Below are 8,416 nucleotides of genomic sequence, written 5' to 3'. Positions count from 1 at the left end.
CACAATGTAATGTCTATAGAATAATGACACCATATGCTCTTAGATTGGTTACCCATAAGCTTCGCTTTCATTCTGCAGTTCTGTCTGCCACCAGGTACGATCTCTCGGGAAATGAAGTCTCCATTTACGGCATATAGGAAGTGCGTCAACCAAACAGGAAGACGATAGCGCTTTTGTTTTCCCCCGTTAGCTATCGGTAGATATCCCCAGTTACCAAAGAGTATCAATGTAAGTCCTTTACAGTTACCATCCCCAGTGGAGGAAAATGGAGGATGGTGGAACAACCGAAGTAACTGTTGAGAACAAAATGCAGTGTGTCCTGTGCAGCGTTGTCAACTCTTTTCCAATGAAAGAAGCTAGCACTAGCTCCAAAAGTCACATCATCATACACTCTTTTGCATATTGATGATGTCATGGTGCATTTATCTGAGAGAAGGATATATTTACTATTGGAAATCCATTAACACACAAAACACTGATAAATATTGCCCAGGAACCCTCACAGGTACTGCATTTAGCATAACAATATGCTCAAATCATAACATGGAAAACTCAACAACAGACAACAACAGCTGTCCAGTGTGTCAGTGTGCTGACTTGACTATGACTTGCCCATAACTGCATGTGAATTAATCATAAAGTGGGCATGTCTGTAAGAGGAGACTCGTGGGTACCCATAGAACCCATTTTCATTCACATATCTTGAGGTCAGAGGTCAAGGGACCCCTTTAAAATGAACCATGACAGTTTTCCTCGCCAAATTTAGTGCCAAGTTTGGTGCGTTATTTAACCTCCTTCACAACAAACTAGTATGAAAGGTTGGTACCAATGGATTCCTTAAGTTTTCTAGTTTCAAGTCTCATTTCCACCACATTTAAATGAAATGTCAGTAAAGTTCACCTCTTTGGTGTGGATTTATTAACCTTTTAATTTAAGGGAACTCTTAACATTGTTAGAAGACGGGCGATGTGTCAACATGATTATTCATTCTCAACTGCTGCACTTGCATAAATGAAACTAATCTGGCTCTTGTATCCTATAAATATAAACAGTTACAAAGGTATGATTAAAATAAGTCCAGAAGATTGAAGCTGGGGTTCTAGTTTGGAAGTGAAAACAAAGGTGAACATCGCTGTTAACAACAGAGCTACATCGCGTTTCGACTCCTGACGTGCTGTTCTTAACACAAAGAACAGATTTACAGTGTTATGGAGGATTATAACTGAACATACTTTGTTTTCACTTGAGGTTTAGCAACCTGGGGACTTAAGAACCCGTCTGATGGCTTGTGTTGTAAATGTGTAGCTTCCCTGTAGGAAATAAGATCCTGGTATTTAATAGAAGTTGAACCGTCCTGCAACTGTTTGTTGTAAAGGAAACAAACACAGAAAGACATGAAGCTTTTACAGTAAGTTTAATCAAACTCATCCCGCCTGTCACATTGCATACCAGTTTCATTTAAGATGCCAACATCGCTCTTGCAATTATTACATAATTCACCCTCTGGTTCTAAGTAGGGCTACCATGAGGCAAGATCTTAAGATTATGATCAAGTAAGGCCTCATGTCTGTATTAAGGTGTATTTATTGTTATTTATGAGTTGTTTTTGTAATGGCATGTGCTGATTTTCAAATGAAAATGTTGATAAAACTAAACAATCATCTGTGGTTCTTACTGAATTTGACTTGTTTATAATGCAGCTTTTAAACATTTGATTACACAGAAAGTTTTCTGATGGAGCTCAGAAACAGGTCTGAACCTGCAGACGTGGTGAAAAGACGAGACAACGGCAGCGAAAGACAGTTAGTTATTAAGAGCTTGACTGAGTTTTTCTTATTGTTCCAGCTGTCTGTCAAAACGGATAAGCATTTAACTGGCGCGACGTTAACTTTTTAATTAACTTTTTTTTCCGCCTGCCGCTCCACTTCACACTTGGCAGAGTGTTCAAAAGCCACAATCAGACTGGTTTTAATCGTTATATGCCCCTACATGCAGTATGTAGAGTGAAAAAGATCTCGGATACCATTTCAACAAGTTGAGTAGGTGTCACTTCTGTCTGCCCTGAAGACCAACCATGTCTGTGGTTGAGTGGTCAAATTTAAAATGTGTTGATTCTGGCACAAAGATGAGCTAGCTGCAGTTTTAATACCCAAAACATACCTAAACTGCACATTAAAGTCAGATCCCTGTAATGACCTTTTATAGCACCTTCAGTTCTCCTTAACGGCCACAAGGGAACGTCTCCTGGAACTATTTTCCTCCCTTACGGTGTCCGAGGATATTTTCTGTCCCAATGATGTGGTTTCCCACCTTCCCTGAAAAGACCCAAACCAACAACGAACCCGTCCTACTATCTAGTATTGTGTGTGTGTGTATGGTGTATTCTAAGCCTGATTCATTTGTGAAGGTGGAGCGGAGGATGCACCTGCAGGGCCAAAACCTTCAAAGTTTTCAGAGCCCCTGAACTGGGAAGTTTAGATTTGTGTACTTAACTGAGCTGCAGATTGACACCAAATAGCCAAATCAAAGCCTTGAAACGTGCAAAGTTTGTCATGAAGGTAGCTTAGATTTTTATTTATTTGCACTTGGAAGAGGATTTTATTTTTCTGTTGACATAATACACGCAGCTAGCTCAGAAATACGCCTTATGGTTTTTTACCAGAACAAGAGAGGCAGCGACATCCATGTTTTCTTTGTGTTTGTTTGCTTGCTTTAATTTGGATAAATAAATCATTAGAAACATTTACATTTTGCATGGACAATGGACTCTTTTGCCTGCTTAATCCACCGACCCATGGTGCGTCAGTGGCCCTTCGATTTAATTTGATTATGATTTTTACGACAAATGGCCACTACAAATAAAAAAACGCTACAGTGATAAAAATAATCTCCCCATCATTACATTACACATAAATAGTTTTAACAGATGTATTTCTTACAGGCGTTTATAAAGAGATATGATTGAATAATAATAAATTGCCTTAAGGAAAGGAAGGAAGTCATTGCGTGTCGAGCCCGATTCTCATTCCCATGGCGTCAAATACCGACGCTTTGTCACGGCCGTCAGTGTGATACCAACACACAAGGCACCCTTTAGCGTCTGTATGAGACAGACACAATATCATAGGTCCTGCAGTAGAGGAAGCTGCAGTTTTCAAGACCGCATCTCTAGGACCCAGTTAGAAATAGCCTACATGAAATGACCATGACCTCTTAAACCGGCATTACACGTAGGCTAATGTGTTTAAATCACATAACGCCACCACGGAAACATTTAGGTTTTAGGCAACAAAACTGCTTGGTTAGGTTTAGGGAAAGATCAACGGTTTGGATTAAAATAACTCCGGAAATGCCGTAATTTTAAGTATGGAAGTTTACGTGACAAATAAATCAACTCTAATTTGTAGTTTCACATCGGACACAACACAGATCTCCTGGTGAAGAGTCCATTGTTATTTTGCGCTCTCCATCTTCCCGGTTCAAAATTATGTGGATTACATACGAATAGATTTTGTGCAGAGCATCTCGAAAAAAAAATTGTAATTTGTGTCTATATACACGAATCATTTATTAAATTTTGTGCGACTGGGCTGGTTCACAACGTTCATTTTCCATCATACTAATTAGAGAAGAGGAGATGTAATCCCAACTTTTCATCAGGTGAATTTGCCCAATGAAAACTATTTTCACCCACCCAATCTAATAACAATATCTTGACTGTCAACAGTGGCTGCAGGTATTTGAAGCTGTTGACTGTGTAGAAACCTCAGCAGCTGCAGGAACACAAACATCAAGCAATCAAGCTAGAGGACTGCTGCACGCAATCATGTCCCTATAATTATCCAGAAGAGTTTCCCCTTGATAAGCCAGTTTATGAGCGGACTATTACCGGATGAATTAGCGCTTCAGGCTTTGTGATTCTCTGAAGTCACGAAGGAGTAATTAATATCTCTCATTATGAGTTGTACAATCGATTCAGTGATGATGCTCTGACATGGGAGGAGACTGGATATTAACATTAAAGCTGAAATGAATAGTCTATTTATTAATTAATTAATTAATTAGTCAATCTGCAGAATATTAATCAGGCAGATATTTTGATCATTGATTAATCGGTTTAAGTCATTTTCTTCTATCTTTGGGGTTTTTGGACTGTTGGTGATAAAACCAAGCTATTTGAAACTTCTCTCAGGCTTTGTTTGTTATGACCAATAATTCATCAGAAAATAATTTGTTAAATGACATAACTGTAAATCTCTGTTGGGTCTGGGTTTCTTTTAATCATAATTGTCTCACCATTTATCCGGCTCAAAGTCATTTCCCCGGTGCTGTTTGGAGTTCAGCCGAATGATTCAGCACTTCTGCATACCTGTCCATATCCCCGTAGTGACAGCTTTATTCAGGTAACAGTGAATCTGACTTCCTTGTTGAGTTCACATGTTGAATATGTATAGTCTCGAGCTGGCAGAGATCCAGTTTGCCTTCACAAAATGTCATGTGTGTTCCTGGAAAAAGCTCATCCTTGACGAATAGTAATCCCTCTAAATATCCCCTTAACCATTAGTTAAGCATGCATGTGTATTTGATACCAAAAATAACCATCAGGCCCCATCCCAACTCGTCACATCTGATGCTTTGTCAGATCCCGTGCGTCACTTTGCAGTCGCAGTAAACACGTGGTTAACGTTGTGAATGAAACAAAAACACTTGCTTAGGTTTAAACTAAATCTTTTGCTCTTTAAAGTACATCCCAACAATCACTCCCGTGCACATTCTCTGAGCGTTTACTGTTGCTGCAGATGGGTTTACATTGTAGTTGGAAAGTCTGGTGCGTCTCATACCGACGCTGAAGGCTGCCTTGTGCGGCAGTATCAGATGGCAACGGCGAGACAAAGCGTCTGATTTGACGCGCCTTGGGAATGAGAACAGGAGGCTGAAAATAACTCACAACTATACTGAGTTTAGAGAAGATGCATTTTTATGGCTGCATAGAGATACAGAGCCTTTAAAGGTGTGTGGTGGCAGTGTTTCTGTTAAAACAAGACACAACCAACGTAACAACTTGTCTTTCAGTGAATTTTAATAAAAAGGCATACATTAATAACTAAAGCATCTGCAGATGACTCACGAGCACAGGCCACCTGTTGTGGACTGTGGCAAGTGAGCCCCGAATACAAAGAGCAGTCAGTATTTATACATTTAAAGCATAACACGAAGATAAGTGCAAAGAAGAAAAGAAGAGAAGGATAGAAAGTGTATCAATGCGTCAGCACACAGCAGACAACAGAGCATCACAAGACATAACAAGTATTTCAGCAATCTGTTGTTTGCAGTTACAGAGATCTAAAATGTCAGGTCACTGTCCGATGGTGACACAGTTGAACATGTGAGGCCCTGAGATTATCTAAAGGTACAGTGTTAAACTGCAGATATGAAAATTGCCATTACAGGTGTTACCTCCGAAAGACAGATACCTGGTAAACTATTCAGAACTTCCCCTGTGGTACTTCCAGTTTCAGTAGGTGTGTCCAGGACCACATTTAGCCTTGATGAGAGAACCAGCGTCGCTGTCACAGCTGGTAATAAGTATTCATTCTGAATCATCACTGGTACGGCCAGTTGGTTCTCAAAGTCACATCATTAGTTAATTGGAAATCACTTGTGTGCATTCAAAGAGTTTCAATAGATTGTAATATATATATATATATATATATATATATATATATACACCTGTATAAGGTCAGTAACCATGAAGACAAAGGAACACTCCAAGTTAGTGCTTCACAATTTTATCAGCCCAGTTAGATGAACTCAAGTAACCCCTCATCGACACCACTCGTCATGTTCCTGATTTGTTTATCAGAATCAGGTTTACGTCCAAGTAAGTTTTCACATACAGGACAAGGAAACGACCCAATGGTTGGTGCATAACAATAAACATAGTAAGAAGAAATAAAAGCAAAGTACTGCATAAGTCAAGAAACCTACTCTTACGAAAACGTAGTATACTTCAAGTTTATTTTATGAAGTATACATAAGTAAAGTTCAAATATATATTTCCCAAGTATACTTTATGTTTGACAGCTGCTCAGAGACGGCAAGGCTTCAGCTCGGCTCTGACTGTTTGTTTTCCTCCGGTCTGTGAAATCTTGCAGATGCCATTAGGACACCGGAGGACACAGAAGCAGATGATTTTTTTCAGATTACCTGTCTCATGCACTACTGTCAGGATATAGTGACCGTTTTTATAAAATAACTTTTTTAATCATATTTGCTACATTTCTACCCACTGCAGCTTTAATAAAAAAATATAATAATTCAGTAACACTTAATAATAAATATATATATATAAAACAGTACTTCTTCCACCACTGCAAAGAGAAAGTCACTTAATCTCAAAGTTTGCCAGAAGGTACGGGGGAGACTCTGAAGTCAGCTGGAAGAAGGTTCAGTGATTCGAAGACCAAATGAATGCACATTATTATAAACAATAACACATGGAAACTTCCTGCCCCTGTGACTCAACCTGACGTATTTACCATTTTTGGACTCTTCTGGGTCTCGTCGGAGTTTAAGATAAGACCTGAAACTTTTTACAAAGCTTACCTGAGGACACGCACATACTATTGATCCCAGGTATACCGTGACAGTCGGCCTTTCTGGTGTTGACAATTTTTACTGGTTCATCTTGTTCCATTACATTCACTATCTGATGAATGTGACAATGGCTCATTGCGTCATTGGAAGTCTGGGGCAGTTTGAGCAGTCAGACACTCCTTAGTGTCTCTATCCAGCTGTCAGTGTGGATGGATGGATGGAGATCAAAGATGAATTCAGCTGCATCACCTCTAGGAACAGATCTGTGCATATTTCCTTCACGATGAAACAAGATGGAAATAAAAGCTGTTTCTTGATATGAAACTGTGTTTGGTAGTTTGGTCCTTTTCCCCGAAGAGTTTGACTTTATATTTGGAGTGTCTCTCCACTGATCACTGTTGTTTACAAACCTTTTAAAACCGCTGAAAACTTGATTTTTTTTTATTGTTTTTTTTTATTGTTTTTCTTGCATGCCTCCACAGTGAACGGAGAATTAAAAAACTTACAAAATTCTTGATGAATTAAAGAAAATTCATATCAAAACATCCTTTTACAAACTCTCACACACTTTAATAGGCTATTCTATCAACAAGTAAGCACAACTACAAGTCAAGTATATACTTTTCTGTAGGCCTATAAGGCAAGAATACTTAATTATAATTATATATACAGTATATAATATATTATAATATTAAAATATATCTAGATCAAAAGATTAAGTACAAGTATAAGCGAAGTATACCTAGACTTTTCTATACTTACTTTCTGTACTAGACTTTTCTGACTATGGTGATCTTTCCTCTGCTCAGTGTCTTCATATGGTTGACACAGCTTCCCAGAAGGGCCCCAAGCTGGGTTTGAACCTGCAACCCTGACTGTGAAGCGGCAGTGCTTACTGCTGCACCACTGGAAAAAAATAAACATAGTACTACTTCTTTAATTTAACTTGCTTTAATAACCCACCACTGTATAAATAAATAAAACTAAACATGATGTTGTTGAAAGTTTTAGTGGATTTTGTGAAACCAGAAATGATCTGAAATCAAAGACTGTAGTTCACGTGCGGTGTGTTATTTATGAGTTGTGTTAAATATGTGAAAACACCTGTAAGGTGATTTAAAAGACGTGTGACAGCAAGTGTCACATTCAACCAGACTTGTGCAGAGATGCAGGAATGTTGTCGGGTGAGATCTGCTTATTGATGATCACAATCAGTCTGTTGAAGCCTGTCAGTGTTGCTCCTCTTTAGATATAACTATTAGTGTGGTAAATACATTCCATTACTAGTAAAATCCTTCATTCAAAATCCTACTCTAGTAAGAGTTAGTAAAAGTACATCAGCACTCTAAGCTTCATGTAGTAAAAGTGCAGCGGTATTCTCAGTAGTAGAGTAGTAAATGTGACTGATATCTGATTCTCCGATACTTAATAGTGAAGCATCAGTGTTAGAGCAGCATGTTACTGCTGCAGCTGCGCCAAGTAGAGCTACTTTAACCCTCTGAGACCTGCGATCCCGACCGACTTTACTGTCTTTACTGTCAGAGGCTGTAGCAGGTTCAGTTTTAGAGCCTGTCATGAAGGAGGCTAAATAACGCTCCAAAGTTAAGCTCAATTTTGGCCATTTTAAAAGGGGACCCTTGACCTCTGACCTCAAGAGATGTGAATGAAAATGGGTTCTATGGGTACCCATAAGTCTCCCCTTTACAGACACGCCAACTTTATGATCATCACATGCAGTTTTTTGAATGTAGTATAAATGTTTTATATTCTAAAATGGTGTATTTGAATATTTCTGCAAAATTGCAATTCTTGCAGAAAT

Source organism: Sebastes umbrosus, chromosome 14 (genome assembly GCF_015220745.1).
Source record: "Sebastes umbrosus isolate fSebUmb1 chromosome 14, fSebUmb1.pri, whole genome shotgun sequence".
Lineage (NCBI taxonomy): Eukaryota > Metazoa > Chordata > Actinopteri > Perciformes > Sebastidae > Sebastes > Sebastes umbrosus.
The sequence above is the reverse complement of the archived record's forward strand: the minus strand, read 5'-3'. Positions refer to the sequence as shown.